This window comes from Thamnophis sirtalis, unplaced genomic scaffold (genome assembly GCF_051295495.1).
Source record: "Thamnophis sirtalis isolate CommonGarterSnake01/CBP01778 unplaced genomic scaffold, rThaSir2_p1.2 scaffold_10, whole genome shotgun sequence".
Taxonomy (NCBI): Eukaryota; Metazoa; Chordata; class Lepidosauria; order Squamata; family Natricidae; genus Thamnophis; species Thamnophis sirtalis.
The window spans coordinates 22,023,503-22,049,600 of NW_028261390.1; the positions used below are offsets into that span (position 1 = coordinate 22,023,503).

The 26,098-nt window shown below is 38.3% G+C and overlaps 1 protein-coding gene across 7 annotated transcripts in view; it reads right to left on the reverse strand.

Moving 5' to 3' along the window:
- Positions 1-26,098, reverse strand: part of LEF1 (lymphoid enhancer binding factor 1) — a 118,675-nt gene that overhangs the window by 56,348 nt on the left and 36,229 nt on the right. The window lies entirely within an intron of this gene.

Below are 26,098 nucleotides of genomic sequence, written 5' to 3' on the forward strand. Positions count from 1 at the left end.
GTGAGTTAGCCATCAAATATCTGAATGTAAATCACATGACCATAGGATGCTGTAATGGTCATAACTGTGAAAAATGGTCGCAATGCACTTTTTTCAGTGCCGTTGTAACTTCAAATGGTCACTAAGTGAACTGTTACAAATTGAGGACTACCTGTACTCACATAGGCTAACTCTCACAGTAAGCGGAGATTTAAATAATGGTTTGGCGAATAAGCCACAAAAACTGGATTTACCCAGACAGCCATTATCGTGAATAATACAATGACTAGTTATATAAAACAAATGAAACTAAAATCCAACAAAGCTAAGTTCAGGACAATGGGTGAAGTCAACCACAGCTTGCAGATTATACCTGTCTAATTCAAAACAATAGCCATTGATCAAATATTAGTCCTCCCCACCATCGGCATAATAAGTAGCCAAAGATTAGCAGACACATCATTTTGTTGCTCATTTCAGACAGCAAAAATCAGGTAGGATAATATAAAAACTTGGCTAGCCACAATGCATTGTAGAACTAACATGGAGTAATAATTATAAAAGATTAGAAACTACCCATTAAAAGTAGTTTTATCATGGCATCTGCTACAAACCTTTATGACCATGGTACATATGGCCACAAAATTCTAATTTATCCGAAGTCTGGGGATATTTTGTAACTTCATGTAACCTTGATGAATTCTACTGGGCACATGGGAATATTTCTAAATGAAATATTAAGAGTCACCCCATACACTCCTCTCATTCTCTACAAGATTGCTAAAAGGATTAAAGATATTCTTGAAAACAAAGACAATATTGTACCAAAGACTTTCCTTCACAGCACACCAAGCTAATTTTTTAAAATTATTATTCTAAACAAAAGGGTTTTAAAACAGTAAGATCTTAAAGCAAGGGTGTCAAACTCGATTTCATTGAGGGCCTCATTGTGTTTGTCCTTGGGAGCTGAGTGGGTGTGGCTGGGGTGGGCATGGCCAGCTCGACATCTTGTAGCCCTCTGCCAGGGAAAATGGAGCCTGGGAGGGCTGCACATGACCCTCCCAGCCTTCGTTTTTGCTGGCAGAGGGCTGCAGGAGGCTGTTACAGCTGAAAACAGAGCCCAGGAGGGCAGTGTGCGGCCCTCATGAGCTCCATTTTCACTGGCATAGGCGCTGTGGGCCAGTCCCTCACTGTTTCCAGAGCAGCCCTGTGAACCAGATCTAAGCACCCCGCAGACCGGATTCAGCCTGCGGGCCTTGAGTGACACCCCTGTCTGAAAGGCTCCTGTTTTAAACATTCTGTCCAGCCTAAATACGTCTAAACACACATCACTTGTGAGCATGTAAATATAGTACTGCAGTCTAATACTACCAATACTTTAATCACAGAAGACTGCTAAGATCAAACAACTTATTTGGACACACACACACACACACACACACACACACACACACACACACCCCAAATACCACTCACTCATCATGAAATGTCCAGAACACACACACACACACACACACACACACACACACACACACACACACACACACACACACACACGGCAAATACCACTCACTCATCATGAAATGTCCAGAACCATAAAGCCTACGAACTTGAAATTTGGCATGTATGTCTCTCTTGGCTTCTAGATGCTCGCTAAGAAAGAACTTTTTGAAATGACCATCAGATCATTAGTATTTCTGATATAGTAATTAACATGCTCTGATGCTAAGGAGTTCTACTACTCCTCTCCACCTGAAAAGAACTCTGTTCCAACTACCAGTTGCCTCACATTCCTTTACCTCAGTTCAAACTGGCGGACATTCCACTCCTTCACTCAGAAGCGGTCTGGGGCTCCTTACAGTACTAAATGTCGGTACCTCACTAAAATGTCTATGCCTTCCACCTACGGAACTGCTTCTGGACTCAAGACAGTGGGAACAATGTGTTTCAATCACCGACTACCAATGAGCCAATGGATTGTGAACCAAATTTCTCCTGCATAGCCTGATCACATAGTTTTGTTATGAAGCACGGGTATCCAGCTAGTATTTAATAAAAATGTGCTAAAAAGATCTGTGGATCATAGCTAGGTAGAGACTTTCTCAAATGGAGCTCGATTCTTAGTAACTACCACAAGAAGCAGTGTTCTTAGCAGTTTTAATGGTGAAAAAAATTCTTTCCAACTTCTACTCTGCAGCCCTAGGTCTTACATCCAAATACAAAGCTGATCTGACCCTATTTAGCTTTTGGCGATTGGGGTGTTATCAGCTGCATAGTGTTTTCTTCTTCCTAAAAGAGAAGCAATGCTTTTGCTACAAAATGGAATTCAATAGTCAAGGTAAAGGAAGACTTCTCTGAAACATGGAAAGACATCAAGCTATTCTGTTGATGGGTGCAACAATCCCCTCAAGCTCAAGTATTAGAGTTACCACAGTAATCCCCCCCTCTTTTTTTCATGCATACATCTATGCAAAACATGAAAAATGTCTGAGACTCATTTGCATTATTAAATCATGTTCTTTGGTTCATTCTCCCTTTTCTGCTCTCAAGAAAAAAAAAATCTCAGTATAATTTGAAAACACTGTGTAAAAACCCTTTCAGCATTCTTTGAAATAATCACAAATATACATTCACGTCGGATAGGCTTCTGGGAAGGAAAGAGAGAATTCATTCCAAAATGCAGATATTGCTCATTAAAGCCCCACTCATACAATAGTGAAAACTAAAAATAGATTTTTTCATTGACATTATTTAAATCATACATTATTTGTATGACAGACCATATTTCAAACACAGTACCAGGAGTCTACGTTTTATTATTACTATAAAAATGCCACATTTTTTTTAATCTGCTACTTTTTCTTTGCATACTTTCCCTTGTTTCCAGAGCACTACCTTAAGGAACTTGCATTAGCAAGTAGTATCATTTTAATGTCTGACCTATCCCTCCAGTCATATAGCTCAGAATCTTCTGCATGGGTTTTTGCTAAATTATGCTATCCTTCCTCTCCTCTTAATTTTACGGTTTTCAACACAGATTTGCTTTCCTGTGGGAAGGAGATAAGAACCTGAGGATTTTAATTTAAGCTTTGGCCTTGTCTTATATTTTGCGAGAGAGAGAGAGAGAGAGAGAGAGAGAGAGAGAGAGAGAGAGAGAGAGAGAGAGAGAGAGAGAGAGAGAGAGAGAGAGAGAGAGAGAGAGAACGCGTGCATGCACAAGCAGGAGAGAGAAAAAGCAATGCCACTCATAAGTGGTTGAAAGCCTTTAAGGATTCAGTCCATTATTTGTCACGAAATAATAAAGCAGAATGAATTTCCATTGATATATGAGTTAGCATGCCAGAGATATTTGAAGCAGCAATGCATCTTCCCATTTTTAAAGAAAACACATATTGATAAACATTGAATAACTATTTCCAGATTATCTATACTTATAAGAATTAATTGACTGGAGAGATATTTTTTAAACAAATATATCTGAGATTATGCAAGCTGCATTGAAGCTAGCATTCTACAGCAACACATCACCCTCAGAACATGTGAGAAGCCAACTATAACATTTATGCTTAATACAACTCCTTCCAAAACAAATTTCCAATCTAAACAGTATCATTATAATGCCATTGTGTTCCTTCCTTGACACAAGGCACTCTTTACCTTCTTCCTTTTAATAAATATTTTTTTCAATTTATTTACTTTGCTGTAGTTCATAAAATGTTAAAATATCTAATGAGAAGAGTATTTCTACAACTGTCATACACCTCTCCTCCTTCACATTATAGTCAACAAAACAGACTAAAGACAATTCCATACAAATTCCCTAAATTGTTCATCTCTCATGCTGTTTCTAGCAGCTCCTTTAAAAATTCAGTTGGGGATTCCAAGGTTTTGGAATTGAGGCTGCTTCCTGTTCAGAGAAGAAGACAAGTCTTGATACCTGACCCAGAGAGATCCCCTCTATCTTTAAACAAATAGATCATCCATACAATGATGGGATAAACTGAAAATAGAAACTTGACCTAAAATTCCACATTTTAGTCAGAAAAGTGTGTTAATGCCTCTGCCTAGGCTTTTGGTCAGGGTGACTGAAGCCTCCTTTTAACTTGCTTTTCTTTTCTTTCTGTTTTGTTATATTGCAACCTTTTTTGTTTCTTATCATTTTTAATATCTTGTTTATAATATTTGAAATAATTTGTAAAACACCCAGAATCTCTGACAGTCAGATGGCATAGACATTTAAATAATAAAGGTGAGGATTTATTTTAAAAAATCAGAAATTGAAATCTGATTTTTGACAAAAACCATAAGATTTCTTAGCACAGACAGAGCAGTGGAATCCGGTTTAGATAAATATGCTATAGTAGCAATAAATTGGAGTAAAATCACAAATGGAATAGAAATGCCAAAAGGTCAAATCTTCTAGAATCGGGATGGCGAACCTATGGCATGCATGCCACAGGTGGCACGCAGAGCCATTTGTCAGGGCACGCAAGGCATTGCCCTGTCAGCTGGCCAGCTGAGTTCAACCTTTTTTAAAGGCATTTTTAGCAATAGCAATAGCAGTTTGACTTATATACCGCTTCATAGGGCTTTCAGCCCTCTCTAAGCGGTTTACAGAGTCAGCATATTGCCCCCAACAATCTGGGTGCTCATTTCACCCACCTCGGAAGGATGGAAGGCTGAGTCAACCTTGAGCCGGTGAGATTCGAACTGCCGAACTGCAGCTAGCAGTCAGCTGAAGTAGCCTGCAGTACTGCACTCTACCCACTGCGCCACCTCGGCTCATTTTTCACTCTCCCCAGGCTCCAGAGGCTTTATAGAGGCCGTCCAGAGGCTTCAGGAGCTTCCCTGAAGCCTCTGGAGCGCAAAAAAAAAAAAAAAAAACAGCCCTATGGGCAAACTGGAAGTTCAGGAACGGACTTCCGGTTTGTTTTTAGGGTTGATTCAAGCCCTCCGGAGGCCTCAGGGACTGACTAAAAATGACCATACGAGCAAACCGGAAGTCACTTCCAGTTTGCTCGTAGGGTCGTTTCTTGCCCTTCAGAGGCTTCAGGGAAGCCTCCTGAAGGTCCCTGAAGCCTCCGGAGGGCCTCCGGGGGGAGGAGGCTTTTTTCACCCTCCCCAGACTCCTATAAAGCCTCTAGAGCCTGGGGAGAGTGAAAAAAGAATGCAAAAAATGGAGGGAGTGCCTCTCATGTGGGCATGCGCACTGGGGGGGGGTCGCATGTTGCCTTATGGCATGCCTGGGCACGACCCCCCCCTGCGCTCCCCCCCTTATGACACGCTAGCCAAAAAAGTTTCGCCATCACTATTCTAGAGCTATCAGGATGAAGTCTACAAGTATCTGGACATTTAACAGTTGGATAACATCAAACATGGAAACATTTAAATGAGATTATAAACATCAGAAAACATCCAAAGCATGAAAGAAATGCTAAAAATAATGTATAGTGGAAACAGCTTCAAAGCACCAACACCTGTGATATAATATACTACTAGAATTATTAACTGAACACAAGCTAAATTTGATTGTTTGAACTCCAAAACAAGAAAACTCATGACTATTCACTATGTATTGCATTCTCCTAGTGATATTGATAGATTATAGCTTCACTACAGGAATTGTGGGGCACAAATTTACTTCAAGTCAAAAAAATAAATCATTCATTGGCTGGTTATATAAAAGACTGCCCAGTAGTGATGCAAATTAAATATTGGAACTTATTGAATATACAGTAAATAAAACGTGAATATGAAGTAATGTGTTAAAAACAATAACATACCATAGTTGCCAAAATGAGACACCGGAACATCTGTAAAAATTAACATGTGCCGGTAATAAAAAATTGATAGAACTGAAAAATAAGTTAAAAAATGAGCAGATTAAAACATTGAAGGATTTCTGAACAAAAACTGATAAAGTCTTAGTGCATAAGACACCAAATTTAACTGTAGTTGGGAAGAAGAAAGTGGGAATCATTGATGTAGCAATACGAGGCGATAGTAAAATAGAGGACAAAGAATTGTAGAACATCACAAAGTATAAATATCTGAAAATTGAAACTTAAAGCTGGTGATGTTATCTGGGTGCCAAACCAAAAAATCTTGGATGGCATTTGCAAAACATGCACATTTACAAAATTTTCATCTGTAAATTATAAAAGGCCACACTGTTTAGATCTGCATGCATGCTATGACAATACATTATGACATCTTATGTTCTTTAGAAGAACTCAATGCATATGAAGGCCAACACCAGCTAAAGAAGTGGCAGCTGTGATTTCACATTTTTGTGTATTTTATAATAATAAGACAGCAACAGACAGCAGTGCCAGTTCTGCAAAGAAGCTGATGAAACAGTGAACCACCTACCATAATTACCTACTGTAAAAAGATTGTATAGACAGGCTACAAACAGTGGCATTACAAAGCGGCAACAATGATGCATTGGAAGATCTGCAAGAAATAATAGTTCTGTGCAAGCAAGAACTGGTGGGGCTATCACAAAATAGACAAAGTAATAGCAAATAAAAAGCTAAAGTGTTCTGGAACTTTAGAAGTCAAACAGACAAGCTTTTGTGACACAACACTCAAGACTTAACAACTTTTGATAAGAAAGACAAAAACGTCTGAATATATAGTGCACATTGTAATATCTGAGGACAATAGAATAGAAGCAAGGGTGGGTTCCTGGCAGTTCTAACCTCTTCTATAGAAGAGGTTCCATAAATCTACAGTGCCATTTAGAACCGGTTCCAGCTCCCTCCCACCACCCGTCCGCACATCATCAAGATGAAGAGCGAAAGGAGGAATTCTGGGAGTTGAAATCCACAAGTCTTAAAGCTGTCAAGTGTGAACACCCCTGGTTTTTTTTCTAAAGGGTTAGGGGTGCAAGGGTCTTGTAACTTGACAGCTTTAAGACTTGCATGCTTCAAATGCCAGAGTTTCTGAGCCAACATTTTGGTTGCTAAGCAAGAGTGTTGTTAAGTGAGTTCCACCACATTTTACAAGTTGGCCACGCCCACCCAGGCACATGGCTGGCAAGCCACGCCCACCCAGGCACATGGCTGGCAAGCCACTCCCACCCAGTCACATGGCCGGCAAGCCACTCCCAAAAGCAGGTCACACCTACAGAAGAGATTCTAAAAAAAATTGAAATCCACTACTGAATAGAAGAGAAAGAAGTGGACAAAATCACAAAATAGAAAGATCTAGAAGCAGAAATAGAATGGGCAAAAGAAAGCAAGGTAGTACCAATAATACCCATAAGTGTCTTGAGTATAATTCCAAAATATTTGGAATATTTGCATGCTCCTTTTTTGATATTAGTTGTTGATTGACCTGTTCCAGTCTGTTAGTCTCTGTGTTGCTCTTCAAAATTTCTGGAAAAGTTTAGTTAAAGATTTTATAAATTCTTCTTCAATTGCTTGCTCTAATTCTGTAGCCTTCTGACTTGGTAATAATTGAAATGATGTGCTTTTGCAATTGGAAAAAATCTTCCAATGTCTCAACATCTGCTTTTCTTAGTTCCTTGGAAAGGATTTGATTAGTGGATAAAATATCAAATTCAGCCTAAACATCTGGCTGAATGTGAGCAGCCAATAAAATGTCCTGAGGAAGCAAATGGGCACTTGTAAAACTTTATTTCATCAACAAATTATTAATTATATAATTTTATAGTACAATTATATATGGCATTTTATATACTATAGTAAAATGCCATTATGTAATATCTGAAATAATTCAATGCATAATTGCATATGCCTGACAATGTTACCAATAGGATAGCTTTCTAAAACCTCAATGCCTCTAAAGGCACTAATTCCTAATATAGTTCCAAATATAGTTGAAATCCAAATATAGTTGAAATCATCCCTAGGAACTCAGATTTAGAAAGGCAGCTATTAGCTGATCAGACTGCATATTTCACAATGTCACCTATAGCTCTTATCTCTTCTCAAGTCCTATAGCCTCATCATGGCATAGAGAAGCATTGCTGGGAATGTATGTAAGGGTATATAATCTCATGAAGGTCACCTAAGGCATAAAGTTTATTCTAACTGTCTGTTTAAAACAAGGGACTGCCTCGGGAGTGGTTTGCTAACCAATTTACTACTGGTTTGCTTGTGCTCGTGTGCATGCGCAGAAGTGTCTGAGCTGGTGGGCGGAGGCTACTGCCACCGCCACTACCAGTTCAGCCGAACCGGGATGAACCAGGAGCAAACCACCTTTGGACTGCCTTTATTTGACTGCAGTGATATATATAGATATTGGGGGGGGGGGGTGTAGATGGTAATTTAGTGATGATCGTTGCATTTAGTGACAATAGCAAAAATATCATGTCACACTGCATAGGAGAACCTAGGAAGTATCGGGACTGAGGCTGAAAGGCAAAAGTGGAAGTAGTATGCTCTATCCCATAATTGGGTAGACCAGATTGCTCTGGTAGACCGGTCTCACCAGAAAAAAACAATTTCTCCCCTGGTATAGCCGACAAAGCAAGGAGAGCCTATGGCTTAGAGGTTAATACATCTACCTAATATGAAAGTACCCTGGGTTTGAATCCCAGAAGAGTATGGCTACCTGATGAAAGCTAAATAGCTTGAAATAGATCTAGGCTTCCTTTATTTCTATGTCAGTAAAAGTACATTCAACAAAAAATTAGTTTGTCACGAAAGCGACTGCCTGCGAAGACTCTTGGATTGGGGCTGAAAGGAAAAAGTGGAAGCGATATGTTCTGTCCCATAATTGGGTAGATCAGGTTGACCTGATAGATCAATCTCACCGAAAAAACACTTAGGAGAACCTATGATAAACTTCTCCTGCATTTTACCAAGAAAACTACATAGATATACGTTATAAATTGACTGCACATAAACTGAACTGCTTGTGTGCAAGTTCCAAGTTAAGATAGAGGATAGAAGAAAACTGACTAGTCTTAATTACATGGTCTTGAGCATATTGTCACCATTTTCAACAAAAATATCACAAACAGCATTAATATCCTACACTTCATTCATAGGGAACCAGAGAATGATGGAGTGAAATAATCAAAGCAATTGTTAGGGAGGAATGTGAAAAGAAATGACCACAGTCGAAAAACAGAAGAAAGCAAACTGGATGTTAAAACACACGGTGGAAATTGCCAAAAAGTTGATGTTAGCAATAGCAATAGCAGTTAGACTTATATACCGCTTCATAGGGCTTTCAGCCCTCTCTAAGTGGTTTACAGAGTCAGCATATCGCCCCCACAGTCTGGGTCCTCATTTCACCCACCTCGGAAGGATGGAAGGCTGATTCAACCTTGAACTTGCTGAACTGAAGATAACAGTCAGCTGAAGTGGCCTGCAGTACTGCACCCTAACCACTGCGCAACCTCATGTTAATGCCTTATTCTACTGTACCAGAGAGAGTCGGAAATCTACGCCTTTTTTAATTTTTTCCCTTCTTTTCTACATTTTTCTCTTTCTCTCCTGTTTGGTCCTTACTATTTGGTTTTGTATTTTTGTATTTTATAAGCTAATAAAATTGTTAAAACTATATATATAAAAAAAGAAATTGCCCCCAAAAGAAGTGAAACTTAAGGAAATAAGTACTCCAGGAATGATCTTAACAAACAATTTCACAGAACTATTAGGTTAGACAAGATGCAGTTGTTTCGACAACATCTATAAAGAAAGCAAAGAAATAGTAGAAGATTCCAAAAGATCCCTGAATTCAAAAGACTTAGCCTAAAACTGATATGCTGTTAATGATCAAGAGTAACCAATCAAAAATCAGACTAAGATGGAACAATATTCTGAATAGTAGAGATGTCAACATTCAAGATACCTTAGAACATGGGTGTCAAACTCAGGATGTCACATTGCTATCATGTGACCTATTGCAACATTTCCCCCCTTCACAGAGCTGGGGTGTGCATGGCCTGTGCGTGACACATCCAGCGCGTGGGCTGCCAGTTTGACACATTGGAAGATATTTTCCAATTGCAAAAGCACATCATTTCAATTATTACCAAGTTAGAAGGCTACAGGAATAGAGCAAGCAATTGAAGAAGAATCTGTAAAATCTTTAACTAAACATTTCAAGAAATTTTGAAGAGCAACACAAAGACTAACAGACTGGAACAGATGAATCAATAACTAATATCCAAACAAGGAGCATGCAAATTATTGTACAATATCCTTAGGACCATCTAATGCAGAAGAAATGTTGTGAATAGTTTGTCCTATTAATATAATATCATTAGTCATGAGTTAGGAAGCACCACCACCTCTTCATTTTTTAAAAAATCTAATAACTTTTAGTCAAGGGAAAATATTAGGAAAAAAACAAATTGGATTTTTTTCCCTGGGGTTATGCTTGAAAGGCTGGCAAAAAAGAATTCCAAATTTGTTAATTGATCTCATCAAATATGTAGGATGTCATTGCTTACAGAAAACCTGGACAAGAACTTTTTAAAAAATTAAGGCAGATAGAGGGAGGTACCATTTACGCCTGCTTTATTTTTAGGCCAGATGTATTTGTCTTCCGACTACTCACTGGAACATGGTAATTGAAATAAATATTTAAAAGATTAGCTGCTTTGTCCTATAAGCTATTTAGTGGGTTTATTTAAAGAAACAATAAGGCTTCTATTTATACCTCTCCTTTGGAGGTTTCCTAATAACAAATTCTTATCTCAACTAAGGGGCGAGTGCAAAGATGTTCCCAATATGTCCAAAACAGATGTTAATGTTTCCAAAAAGTCACAGAGTTTATGCAATTTTGATGACAGACATCTAACATAATCAAGAACCCCAGTTATTCTGGATGGAAAACAAGACTAAAGCTGTTGGTAAAAACACATCAAGTTTAATACGGAACAAAGACAAATGAATTTTGTTCCACTGAGTTAACTGGAAATGTTCTATTGCACATTTCAAATCTGTACTTTGTTCCAAGTTCGAAATTAACTATTGTTTCATTTAAACTCATAGTTGTAAGCAATTATAAATCCTTTTAAAACTATTTATAGTATATTCCATCATTTATATATGCCTTGATTAATTAATTGATTGATTGATTGATTGATTGTAAGACATTCATTGTTCAGGCTTAAATGTTATGTCATACTCTGGAAAAAGGGAAAGAAAAGTACTAATCTTTATGAGTTATCTCCTTAAAGCAACTGCTTTTCCTTCTTTCTCTATTTCTCTTTCTCTCTCTCTCTTTCTCCCTTCCTTCCTTTTCTTTCTCTCTCTCTCTCTCTTTCTTTCTTTCTTTCTTTTTCTATGTCTGAAATTTGAAAAAATCATTCCTGCTTTATCTAGAAGTAAAAAGAGGCTTCCACATAATTTCTTTCAGAGCATAAACAATAGCAATAGCAGTTAGACTTATATACCGCTTCATTGGGCTTTCAGCCCTCTCTAAGTGGTTTACAGAGTCAGCATATCACCCCCACAGTCTGGGTCCTCATTTCACCCACCTAGGAAGGATGGAAGGCTGAGTCAACCTTGAGCCGGTGAGATTAGAACCGCTGAACTGCAGATAACAGTCAGCTGAAGTGGCCTGCAGTACTGCACCCTAACCACTGCTCCACCTCGGCTCTTCAAATACAAAATACACAAATACTTTTAAAGAAAAATCAACTATATGGCAACTTTCCTTCCATGGTTTCTTTCCAAGATGCTGGGATTTCAATTCTAAATATTTCATGCTAAAATACAGTATCTAGAGAACACAATGCTGGGAAATACTAATCTGTGCTATATTGTATAAATATATATTATAAAAAGGCTAACTCCAACAACTTAAACATCCTACTATTTCAGAATTGATATACTGTACTTTATACTCAATTTCTTTTAAATAAATTTTCTTCTGTCCCAAGATCATAATGACATGATAAAATACACATAGAGACTCTAAGTGTATTGGGAATATATATGTGATATTATTGGTTTATTTCAAATATAAAAATTTATGTTCCTTTGAATACACTCACAGAGAGAGGGGGGGCGGGAGGGATGGAGGGAGGGGGAGAGAGGGAGAGAAGGAGAGAGAGAGAGAGAGAGAGAGAGAGAGAGAGAGAGAGAGAGAGAGAGAGAGAGAGAGAGAGAGAGAGAGAGACTTGGTACTAAAGAGGCTTTTCACTGATAATTCCAGATTTTTCACACAATTAAAATCTGATCAAAATAGGTTTATCACTTCTCAGAAAGCTCAATGAATACATTCTCAGTCCATGTATTATTTCAGACAGAATTTCACATGTCTTTTCTTAAACGGACGGTTTCAATTTAAACCTGCTATTCTGCTTCTTTGTCTCTGACTGATATCACTATATAACACCCCATTCCTCTTGGACTGGTAATATCCAACGAGGCATCCTCAGCTGATTATAACAGTCACAACAGGGCAACAGTTGGTTGCTTCTTCTACCTTATAATTCACATAAAGCTCCTAAAAAATAAGTTCCAGAGTTTTTATTAGTCCTCTTCCATCTCAACAAGAAATCTTTCATTTGGTGCCTGTAAGGGTGAAGGGTGTAGCGTACTTTGTACAGGACGTAGTGTGTGCAGCAGAATTGAACCAGAAAACGCAGAACTTCACACTGCTATAAAAATAAATAGTCCAGTGTCGTGCTTTAAAGCATCTTATCATATGGATGTCAGAATGTATTATGGACACTGAAAGTTAATGGTAAAGAAATATTCCACCTTGATAGCCGGGGAATGAGTTTATAATAGCCTCACTGAGTAAGCTAAAAGAGGGCATTACACCTCTTAAGAAATTAGGTGTAATTTGAGGCTTCACATCTTTTGCAATATTATAGTTGTTTTATAACAAATGTTCTGCAAGTGATGATACCTATATAATAATAGCAAAGCCAATTATTGCTCAATAACTAATTATATCTTTGGTACACCAGCACACTTCCATCTTTTCATTAAAAACTGGAATGAGATTTTACAATATTTTGCATTTTGAGCCATGAAATGAATTCCTTTCATTTGTAACCCAAATTGCATATTCCTTTGTGAAAACTCAGTCAAATAGATCAAGATTGTCTACAGCTGACTTTAAAATGGGCTCCCCAGTCACCTTCACTGTCTAATTATTCTTTCACTTTAAATAAATGCTTCTCAGTTAACAAATTTATAACAATTTTCACAAGCATTAACACAAATGCAGCAACAAATAAATAAGAGGAGGGGCACAGGTAGAAAGAAAGCTTTTAGGAAGGGGTACAATTAATAAAAATTAAGGATACATAAAGGGAAGTGGTGGCTCAGTGGCTAAGATGCTGAGCTTGTCGATCAGAAATGTTGGCAGTTCGGTTGTTTGAATCCTTAGCACCAAGTAACAGAGTGAGCTTCTGTTACTTGTCCCAGCTTCTGCCAACCTAGCAGTTCGAAAGCATGTAAAAATGCAAGTAGAAAAATAGAAAACACCTTTGGTGGGAAGGTAACAGCATTCCGTGCATCATCAGCATTTAGTCATGCTGGCCACATGATCACGGAGATGTCTTTGGACAGTGCTGCTCTTCGGCTTTGAAACGGAGATAAGCACCGCCCCCTAGAGTCGGTAATGACTAGCACATATGTGCAAGAGGAACCTTTACTTTTACCTTAAGGATGCATATAGGAGGCCAAATTATAAAATAAAAGAAACAGGTTGACTATTTGTAAGTGTGGCTCTTTAAATGGCAGTCATCAATGTGCTTACATAAATTATGCTATAAAAATTAATTTCAATAAAAAGTCTTCATCTTTAGTGTTTGAGACCATATAAGCAACAATAGGGCAGAGGTACCTCAAAAAGCCCAGATATTTGTAGAGGTGGAGGGAAGGGTTAGCACAGGCTCTGTGCATTGCTTAATATCAAAATAAATATTATCACCTGATTAACATGAAAGATGTCCAAGGTCCAAAATAGTTGAGCTCCTGTCTTCTTAGTGTAGCTAAAATGAATTTGCTGAACTAACAGGACACAATTGCACACTTCTTTGTCTTTCTAGAAGATGAGGAAATGCATTACCATTTCCTGAGGTAATTATTTGTACCAAGCCATACCTGACTGATGGCAGTTACTGTATAGGTAATCTCCTTATCAGCACTGTTATGTGCACTAGGATAGAGATGTAAATGAAAAGATTTAAGAATGATAAGATATATAACCCTCTCTTTATCGATTTTACCACAAGGAGAAGAGATGATATGGAAAATGGCCCAAAATGAATACTTAAAGGAGCAGTACTGTTGTAGCTTCTGCTCAACAGAGACAATTATAACACTTGTGGAATGGTGACAATCGAGGAAAGCTTTAGAAATCAGAGATAAATGTTTCCACTACTAATCTTGGATGAAGAATGAAAAGGTATTTAATAGTGGACCATGTGAAGCGTTCTATCCTTAATTTGTATCTCAGATACTGATTGGAAAAGAAAATAACTCTATGGACTACAACCTCAAAATAATGCTTGCACAGAACGTAGGAATCTAACAGAGGGAGGAGATGACAAAGACAGTTTGTCAGAAAAAACAATATTAATTCTTCTTTTTTTGCACAGCATTCTAAATCTTGTTGCTTAGCTGATCATTATACAGTTTTAGCCATTTTAAAGATCCTGGGAGTTATTTGTATGCAACAGTTTAGTGACTGAAACAGACCTTTGGATGGATTTGAGAAATCACTACGGAGACTGAAATCTATTGCTGGGCCCCCAGGTGCAGGAGTTCTAAAATAAACAAGATGGAACTGAGAGAAAAATGGGGCTCTGTGTAATAATCATGTGAGCATTTTTGCCCACGACCAAAGCAGAAGCTAGAGTTTCTACTTCATACATTTCTGCCACCATCGACAAGGGTGTGCTAGGTATCATTCTCCCTAGCACAAGAGACCAGAAAAAATATTTTGAATTCGATTTATGGACTAAGGAACAACATTTATTGCTAAGATGTCTACCTTATTATTGAAAATAGATATGAAAGACTAATATGTCAAAGATTATATGATCAAATGGGTAAAATACCTTGAATATAACAATGTAATGAGATAAAGGGATAAAATGTATGCTGAATTACAATTTGAAAGAGATTTTTTATAATAAGATTTATGATTGATAAACAAAACCTGTACAATGAATGGAACTTAAATTAATGGAGTTGACTGAGATAGTAACATTAACTGTTTTGATTAAAGAAAAGACATTGTCTAACTTTGTTTTCACATGGAAACCACTTTTTTGAATCTGAACTTTTTGCTTGAATTTGAAAGAAATGAAATTGTCAACCAGATAGATCAGAAACCTGTTTTGTAGCTGCAGAGTTAGAATCTTTGGCTCAGACCTTGGGTGAAAGTATATATGATAATCAAATCATCAGAAATGTCTCCATACTAAGACAACACGATCCTCTAGGAAAGTGTAATTTCAGTTCAGAAGCTTTTACTGAAAAGCCCCTTCCATTCTTTCAGAGTAAAGCAGTATCCAGAACATATCTAAAAGGAAGCTACAGCTGATTTCTTTTTAGGTGAGATGATATTACTTTGAAGCTCGTCATTCTAGCATCTGGAATTGAAGTAGCTCTGTAAAATAGCACCACTTCTTACAAACTAATTTAGAGGAGAATTTCTTGGTCAGATTTCAGCATAGTCAAACGTTCACTGGTCTATAATAGAAAATAATAAGTCTTTCAAATAACATAATTTAAAGTGTGGTTGCCACCAGAAGACTCGAGAAGAGCCACTTCAGATGGTAAACTCCAGTGCAAGAAGAAATTCTATAGCACATATGTGTCAATCAGCCTCAACAAAAAGTTACAGATGTAGTTTGAAATCAAAAGCAGATGAGAAGTAGATAGAGAAAATGTGTTTTTCCTTCCTGCCATTTGTCTGCTCCAAATGATCTTCCTCTGTGTAGCAAGAGAGAGAGAGAGAGAGAGAGAGAGAGAGAGAGAGAGAGGAGAGAGTTCAAAGGAAATATTTCTAAAGGAAAAGGGGAAACACCCTTTAAACACCCCTTTCTGCTCACACTTCTTTAGTGCTTTTGCTTGCAAGATGTTTTAGTAAACAACACTGATGATGGTTTGTGTTTTTAAAAAAATATATATTCAAAAACACATCTTAACCTCAAGGCATCATTTCCTTAATAATAAGCTGGCAATCATAATTTACATCAACCATAGAAACTAGCAATGTTGAGAAATATCCCAATCTGGCATTCACTATATATCATGGATTACAATTCCCAAAATTCTCAGCATAGAGAGCTGAATTAGATGGTCAGATTATGTGAGAAGAATTGTTGTTTCAAGAGGATTTATTGAGATTGAATGTTTACTTTATTTAAAATCCTGGGAAGCATGAAAACTGTTATCAGACCTAATAATTCCAAATAAATGTTATCTCAGCCCTAGGTTTGATGGGCAAATATCTCTGTCTAATGATCATGATCATTTGAAAATGCTGTTGTTAGAGACCCTTATGTATGTTAAAGCTGCTTTAACAAAAATATGTTAGCAGGAAAGACAGAACAAATTATTATAATAAGCATCTAACTGAATAATGTTGTATATTGTCTTGTTGCTTCTTTGCTTCTCTATACTTTACTAAAGACTTCAGTCATGGGTTTTTGTTTGTTTGTTAAATCTCTTCAAAAATTGTAAAAATCATTCTTTGCTGAGTCATCAGGAAAAAAATCCCAGATCAACAATTGGAGTAATAAATTTATCATTAAGTCTAATCAGAATGAGCAAGTAAGCTTTTGGGTTGTACAACAGTTAACCAGGCAAGACATGAATGCAGGAGATATATAAATACCAAGAACATCCCAGATTATGCCGGATGTCAGCTGAGTTTTGAGAAAAGGTTGTTAGACCGAATGTCTCCACTACTAGTAGCATCAGAAACAAGAAAAAGTTGACTGACTGTAGCTCTCAGAATAAAAAGACCATTCATTTCCAATCTGTTTCTAAGCACTAGAAGTACGGTCACTTGGTCTGTCAGGAAAGAAAATAAATAAACATTAATATTTATATTAGCAATAAAAAAAAGTCAATGAAGCTAAGGTGCGTGACAATGGTTCTCCCACATAATTCAGAACAATTCAATGTACAAATGTTGACATCAAAAGCATGTAATAAGATATGGATACCGATAGAACACTGGACTTATATGCTTTTCTGATCATAAAGATACAGAAGGTTTTTCATATTTGCAATAGACAGCTAAAAGAGGGAATTCTTAAGACTGGAGTCCTGAGTCTGGTGGCTAGGGATGTGGTGGCTCAGTGGCTAAGACGCTGAACCTGTCAATCAGAAAGGTAGGTAGTTCAGCGGTTTGAATCCCTAGCACCACCTAATGGAGTGAGCTCCCGTGACTTGTCCCAGCTTCTGCCAACCTAGCAGTTCGAAAGCATGTAAAAATGCTAGTAGAAAAATAGGGACCACCTTCGGTGGGAAGGTAAAAGCATTCTGTGCACCTTCGGCATTTAGTCATGATGGCCACATGATCACAGAGACGTCTTCGGACAGTGCTGGCTCCTTGGTTTAGAAACAGAGATGAGCACCGCCCCCCTAGAGCCAGAAACAACTAGCATGCATGTGCAGGGGAACATTTACCTTTTAAACTTTATAATTTTTAGTTTCCAGAGTACGGCTGAATTTGTCCTGCCTGAATCTTTTGCCCATCACATTTTTTGTAAAGTTGCATTGTTTCTGTCCTTTTATCTTACCTGATACGTCATCTCTGTAAGCATTATATAAAGGTTAAAAATAGCAATACAGGTAGTACTTGACTTACAACAGTTCATTCAAAGTTACAAGGCATTAAAAAATGTGACAGGACCTTTTTTTTCACAGTTACCACCTTTGCAACATCCCTGTTAGGTAAACTCCCTGTTGGGAGAGCGAGTACGTTCAGAGAAGCGTTGCAAGAGTGTTGTTGGAGAACACACAAACCAGCATACAGAGGTACTGAAGTTTAAATAGGCTTTTTCTTCCGTGGAAACAGAGGTATCAGAGTCCATCAAACAGTCCAAGTCATACACGGATAAGACAGTCAGTCATCAATGTCTTTCAGTTAAGGGATAATCCAAATAACATAGTCCAGTACCATATAATCAGTTCAGTACTCAAAGTTTGCTAGCAGTTGCAAAACTTACAATAGCTCACGGCACTTTCTAACAGCCAGCTTCCAAAACACTCAGATCAGATCAGCCCAGCATCTAACAAACAGAGAGCTAACAGTCATTCTGACTCCCTGTTATGGCCAATTGAGGAAAACAGCAACCAATCACATTTTACAGTATGATTTAAAGAAACAGGTACAACATTGTCACATGATTTATATATTGCCAACCCAACCATTAGATTATATTCCTAACAATCCCCATGATCATGTGATCAAAATTCAGATGCTTAGCAACTGAGTCATATTTATGACCATTGCTGCATCCTAAGGTCATGTGATCTCCTTTTGCGACCTTCTGACAAGCAAAGCCAATGGGGAAACCAAATTCACTTAACAATCGGGCTATTAACTCATCAGCTTCAGGGATTTACTTAACAACCATGACCAGAATGGTCATAAAATGGGGCAAACCTCATTTAATAAATGTCTCACTTAACAACAGAAATTTGGGGCTCAATTGTGGTCATAGGTTGAGAACTACCTGTACATGTTCTAAAGAAGTAATTAAAAAAATATTCTCAAAACCTTTCAAGTAATCTAGATTGATCTGCTGCACAATTTACTTTCAACTAAATGCAATTTATCTGGCAAATTCCCTGCCTCTAAATGAAAACAAATGAAAGGTGCAATTTTACAAGGTGGCATATTCAAAGGACCATTTTACATTTTAGGTGAGGTCTTACATGACAAAAAATCTCTTTTCCCTCCTTGTACAATAACATAACATATCACAAAAGATTCCACTCTACTCTTATCCTCAATACACTTAATTTCTCAATGATGTGATTTTAAAATTGCAGCTGGGAGCATTCAGTTATTTGAACCTCTTTCTATTTGCAGTCTAAACTCATACAGCCAAGACCATGTCTTGCTGAAAACTTTGAATGACTCAACATGCAAAGAACAAAACATAATCCTATCATTGAACATAAATATACAAAATAACTCAATAAATTTAGAATTGTACAATGGGTTGACTGGAAGAGAAGTATATTAATCTTTTTCATCCATACAAGCTCCAGGCAATTGGTCCCACAGTGTAGAACTATATCTTCACATACCGCTCCCATTTCCGCACACTGATTGAAACCTAATCTTCACAAGTTTTAAAGGCAGCACCCAACAGCTATAAAAGAGGAATACAAGTCCCACCTTAAGAGCTTATATGAGGATGATGTTATTCATTCAGTTGTGTCAAACTCTTGGCGATTCTATGGACCAGCTCACTATCTACAAATTCCACTCCAAGAGGGTAAAACACTCTTTGCCAATCTAATTTCCTTTAGATTATCTCTGAAATCTAAAAAAACTGTGTGTGGAATATGGAGGAATGTCAGGATTATATTCCAATTTATGTGGAGGCAACAGAGTTGGAAAAGGCAAATCAAAACAGAAAAGAGGCTGATCTAGGCCCTTATCATTCAGGCATTTACCTTTGTAGCAGCGGTGGATTGCTCTTACTGTCGCTACCAGTACACTGATCGTGGTCTGTTTGTGCAAGCACCGGACATGCACTGTACATGCGCCTGATGTGCACTGCACATGCATGTGCAGTCCACCACCCCTGCGACAACCAGCTGCTTGTTGGGGCTCGCGCAGGCACCGCACGATGTGCGTGCATGTGCAGTGTGCCTTTTGGCATAAATACAGTTATAGAGCGTGGGTGGGGGGGTGCGCCAAACAAGCCACCGTACCAGTACACTCTCAGCTGCTCCAGGCCGTACCTGCAACCACCACCACTGCTTTCTAGCCAAGTAGACAACAAAGTTTCAATTAGATTGAGCTGAATCAAACTTCTGGTGACTGGATGGACATATCAATACAATTTTCTTGGCCATCTTTTCCCAAAATATCCCTTTTTTGCTTCTGAGTCTTGTCTCTACTGCTCAGGTTTTCTATTGTTGCACATACAAGTCCTAAACTAGATCCATTCCTCTTAATTTTGGCTTGTTTAGATCAGCCTATGTTAGCTAAAAACTACCATAGCCTTCTCTTCCCATTAAGACCCAGCAATTGATAATCCAAAGGGATACTACTCCAAATCTGGAAGCAATATGTTTAGCTAGTGTTGATAGATCCAATCTCCTTTTGAAGCAACCATCTCACAGAAATGAATTTTATAGGCTAACTATACCATTGGGCATCAATATTTTCTTTAATTTGTATTGAAACTCTAGTGGTCCTACATTTCTACACATCATTTTCAAAAACCATCAAAACCTGTCCCCAAATGTGTTTCTTTGTGTAATAATCTAGAGAAGGGCTTCCCAACCTCTGAGCTACAGTCCAGTACTGAGCCGTGGCTGGTTTGGAAGTGGGTCATATGAATGGCAGTCTGGTATGTGCATGTGCGGCTCAACTCATGTGAGCAATGGGCTACAAAGTGTGCATGCAGCTTGACTCACAGAAGTGGTGAGCCAGTGTGCACACACACACCGATCCACTGCTTAGGTGGGCCGGTTCTAGAGTGGGTTTCTGCTGGTTCATACCAGTTCGGCAGAGTAGGTAGTAACTCGGCCTACCACACTCCCAAACTGGTTCTATCAGTGGCGGCACCATCTTGATTTTTGGTTCTTTACTGGGTGGAAAACAGATACAGAATACTGTGCTGCTCTCTAATTTATAGTCCTTTCTCTTTTCTAGCAGAATATGATTTAAAAAAATGCTGCTCTATCACAAATGCAGGAAACAATGTTTTCCATGTGTAGATATTATGCTCCAAAATATAATGTGCTTTTCCCGACAGAAGTACAAACAATGGCTTTTCATAAAAGGCTGGCATGTAGGAACAGTAAAATGCAGGTGCTGAAAGACAGTGAATGTAGATTGATGTATGCACATATAGGTGTGCCTATGACCAGATATGGCCTTCAATTGTTTTGGAATTCAGCCAATTTATATTTGAAGGTAATGAAGTTCACACCTGTCTATATAGGTATAGCAAGATTTTTGCCACTTATTTTCATATTCTTCTTATCGGAGACTCTTCCCTTCTCATTTACTTAGAAAAAACAATACAAATAGTCCTCACTTAACAACTAGCTTGTTTAGCATTTGATGTTATAATCACAGGTGTTTGGCTACTGGCAGGCCTTTACAATTGTTGCAACATGTCACATTAACATGATCTCTGTTTGCACACTTCACAACCAGCTTTCAACAAGCAGAGTAAAAGGACAAACTGGCTTTAAAATTGCAAGTCGTGGTCACATGATGTCTTACTTAATGACCCATGATGAATTGTTTAACAACCATAGAGGAAGTGAGGTCAGATGTCTCAGACGTCACACAGGATGGGCCTTCTCCGGGTGCCGTTGACTAGACAATGTCATCTGGCGGCTCCCTGGGGGAGGGCCTTCTCTGTAGTTACCCCAGCCCTATGGAATGATCTACCCCCAGAGATCCAGACCCTCCCCACTCTCTCGGCCTTCCGAAAGTCTACTAAGACCTGGCTATTCCGGCAGGCCTGGGGCTGTTGACCTGTTCAATGAGGTCCAGCCCCACTAAGGCTGAGTGCATGATGTGTCTTATTAACTTGCTTTGTCTCTCTATTTTAAATTTTTTAGTATTCTTTTAGAGTTGTTTTTATGTAAGCCGCCCGGAGTCCTTCGGGATTGGGCGGCATATAAATTCATTAAACATTGAACTTGGAACTTTAGTCACATAATTTAATGACCACAGTGTTTAGCAACTGTGTTGTTAAGCAAGGATTACCTGTACTTATACAGTTACTTGCGAAGTTTTAGATACCCCTGTCAAGCAAGATATCTATGTATGTTTCAATGAATCTGTAAATAAACAGAAACTGACAATCTCTATAAAATAAACTATGAATCTTTTTGGAAAATTTGAAGGTACGCTTATTGTTTATCTGCAGTTTTTTTACAGATTCAAAATAAGAAAAGAGTGCATACAGCTGGTGCAGAAATCTGGGTACCCTTCCAGTTATTTTTTTTCCTAATGAAAAGTTGTTAATAAGGCCCCTAATGGTGAGTAATTTGTTAGGACTATAATTAGGAAAGTAAAAAAAAAACATTCTACAGGTGAATAAATGCTTTGACCTTTCTAACTTCTGAATTTGTGACTGTTCTGCTTTCTTTCAATATTAATGGGTTCCTCTAAGCCAGTGTTTCTCTACCTTGGCAACCTGAAGATGTCTGGACTTCAACTCCCAGAATTCCCAAGCCAGCATTTGCTGGCTGGGGAATTCTGGGAGTTGAAGTCCACAGAACTTAAAGTCGCCAAGGTTGAGAAACACTGCCCTAGAATCTCAGGGAGGGGGGGTGTCCGTTAGAGTGAGAGTAGTATAGCTTTAGTCTGGCAACATTCTGTCTATTGGCAATAAGCAACAAAGAACTGAGCTTTGATTGGATGGTTCTTGGACTGGGCCTGACATCTACAGGCACTCCTAATTGGGCAGAAAAAATCTGTATGAGCATCAGATGTCAGGAAAAAGTTAACATTTTCTATATCAATTTGTTGACATTTAGGTTCGATAGCTTAGATATGGTAGCTCTATTTGGCATTATCCTTTGGTTAGTAGTGCTAAAGGCCTTCAATCTAAAGCAGTTAATGTCAATGTAACCATTCTGAAGCACAGCCAAGAGTACCAGCAGCTGCCAGAGTCAGGCTGACTTGGAGGTACCAAAAAGGGTAAATTTATCGGCTTCTTTAATAATCCACTAAATTATAACCAAACAAACTAAATTTCAATTATAGGTTAGCCAACACATTTTAACCATCCAGAAGTCTAAGCCTGGGTCCCAGGTGAAAGGTAAAGGTTTTTCTCACACATATTTGCTAGTAATTCCCGACTCTAGGGAGTGGTGCTCATCTCCGTTTCAAAGCCGAAGAGCCAGCGCTGTCCAAGGACGTCTCCGTGGTCATGTGGCCAGCATGACTAGATGCCAAAGACGCACAGAACGCTATTACCTTCCCTCCAAAGGTGGTCCCCATTTCTATACTTGCATTTTTATATGCTTTTGAACTGCTAGGTTGGCAGAAGCTGGGACAAATAACGGGAGCTCACTCCGTTACGCGGTGCTAGAGATTCGAATTGCCAAATTGCCAACCTTTCTAATTGACAAGCTCAGTGTCTTAGTCACCATGTCCCTTTTTACCCAACCAGATCCCAGGTTAAGACCCCCTAAATCATGAGAGCTATGTAGCAAATATTTCTCAACCTCAACTATTTTAAGATGGGTGGACTTCGACTCCTCAAATTCCCCAGCAAGCATACTGGCTGGAGAATTATGGGAGTTGAAAGCTACACATCTTAAAGCTGTAGAGATTGAGAAATACTGACTTATATAGTATGATAAATTCAAGGTGGGTTTTAACTGTAGTGGGTTTCTGCAAACAATTTGTGGAACTAAAAGTTTACTAAAACTTGGTTAATTAGTTACTTAGCTGTCTCATTCTCACCGCCAAATCTCGAAATGACTAACTTCCACCAGAGTTCAGGATTTTGGTATGCTATGCCCCAGATACTTTAGTCTCAACAAATCCATGTATGGTATAACCACAATTTCATGATGTCCTTTGATATATTTTGACCTGGCAACTCTTGCTCTGCACACAAAGTTCTCAGCAATCATTCTTTAAGCTCATTTGTTTGTTTGATAGAAATCGCTAAATAAACGTTTTCAAAATTAGCACAGTGTATGTGCCCACAGCTGGGCAAAGTAACATGTTGTATTTTTTTTCTTTAGGCTCAGAAAGCTGCTTTAAAATATGAAAAAGACATATCCTTCCAGATTCTGCAAAGGGCTTATTATCTCAAACTGTGTGCCTGCATGATCAAAGCCCCCCTAAAGGTCAGGCATTCCACAAAGAGCAACGCTGATGCCTGCAAGAACTCTTCCAGCGTACTTCTGTGGAAGCAGAAGCTTCAGCCCTGCGCCTAACTGAAGTACTTTATATGGCTACCAGGTGAATTTGCCAATTAGATTGTGAGTAAATCCAGGCTGTACTTTTTCTAAGGTTTTGGAGGATGAGAAAAAAGCATACTGTGGATATTCTTCCTATTAGGCCTAGCTCTATGAAACCTGGTATCTATTTTAAGGGTTAACATGCAGTCTTGTTGTGCAAAGCACTATCTATTATTTTATCTCTTTGTCCATGTTGACCTATATCTCAAATGTTAAGTACCGCAAGACCAGTCCTTTATTCTGCAACTACTCTGCTTAATCCTCTGGATTTTATTAGATTGCGTGTGTCTTTGTGTGCCAAGAAATGAAACAGTCATTCCATTCTAATTCATGAGTCACAACCTTGACAACTTCCAAGTGAGTAACTTCAAATTCTCAGTCCCAAGCAACTGTTACGAAGCTGAGAAATTCTATAACTGCAGTCCACGCATCTGGAAGTGCCGAAGATGCTTTTCAAAGGGTGACTTTCTTTGTTTTTTCCTTGAAAATGTTTTGCTTCTTATCCAAGAAGCTTCTTTAAGTTCTCCAAGAAGCTTCTTCAGTGACTGAAGAAGCTTCTTGGATGAAAAGCAAAATGTTTCAAGGAAAAAAGCAAAGGAAATCCAGTTGCCCTTTGAAAAGCCCCTTTGTGACAGCCATGACCTGGATCAGAGGTCAGCAACCCATGGCTCTGGAGCTGCATGTGGCTCTTTTATTCCTCTGTTGCAGATCCCAGTCACCGATCAGCTGTACAATTGATAGGGTTAGGGTTAGGGCTTTTGGTTAGGACAAGTAGAGGAAAAAGAACGTTGAGTTAGGAAGAGACTATGGTGGGCGAACTGTACTTCGAGTTGGCAGACGAAAGGATGCCGCACTAGGAAGAGAGACTATTGTGGGGGAACCGGACTTCCAGTCGGCTCCAGAATTGAAAGGGAGGCTTTCGGTTAGGACCTTTGTGGCTCTTTGAGTGTTTAAGGTTGCCAACCCCTGACCTGGATGATTGAGAATCTCCATAGACATTCACACATCTAAAAGTTGCCCAGGTCTACCAAATCATAAATGCATGTGAACATATGAGATGTGATGTGATGAAGCATAGTCCAGAGTATAATGGCTTTGTCCTCACACTTGTCAAGCTAAAAGCTTAGCAGAACAGATAATAAACTGACTCATTATCTTCAGTTTAAAATATGGATTTCTTGCTACTGTTTCTACATGAGAAATCTAGGTACACCTTGTCTAAGAAGTTGATGAATACTAAGGATTACAACAAAGGGCTCATAAAAAGTGCATATAAAGGAGTTATATGAATGAAGAGATGAAATGTATATGATCAGATTTAGAGAACATGATGAGCAATTCAACAGGCATTGAAGATAACAGATCCTTCTTAAACCTAAAGCTTCTGAAGCAGAAAGAATTGTAGTGAACAACAGCTTAGATAAGAAATTTTGAACAGGCATAAAAATCCTGTGTGTTCCTTCAAATTTGATTTGATGTAATGATACATCATTTGTCCCGCATGATTTATATTCCTGTATCTTCCATGTGAAAACCTCAGGTACATTGGATACAACTCTCATCATCCCCAAGCATCAGAGCTAGGTACTGGAAGTTGTAGCTGGACATAATTGCAGGCTAATTATTTAATTACTTAAGCAATTTATATTTGCCATCCATCTTGCAACAGAGTGTCTGCGGGTTAATAAAATTAGCAAGATCCCCTCCAAAGTACTTTAGTGACCTTAATTTTTTAAAAATTCTATAAAACAAATCTAATAGTAATTTTACTATTACTAGTATTGAGAGTTAACGAAATACAATGTGGTACACAGGTAAGGATGCTTATAAATAACTTAAAATCTAATACTTAACTAAAATATTTATCTCCCAAATTTTACTAAATGGGGAAAGTTTTAAAGGTGGCAACCACAGGCATTCAGATGTTATACTATTCCCTCTGCTTGCAGTAGAATTACATTTCCTCATAAACTCCCCCACTGGAACTAGGCTGTATAAGAGATGCTTCAAATTCTTTT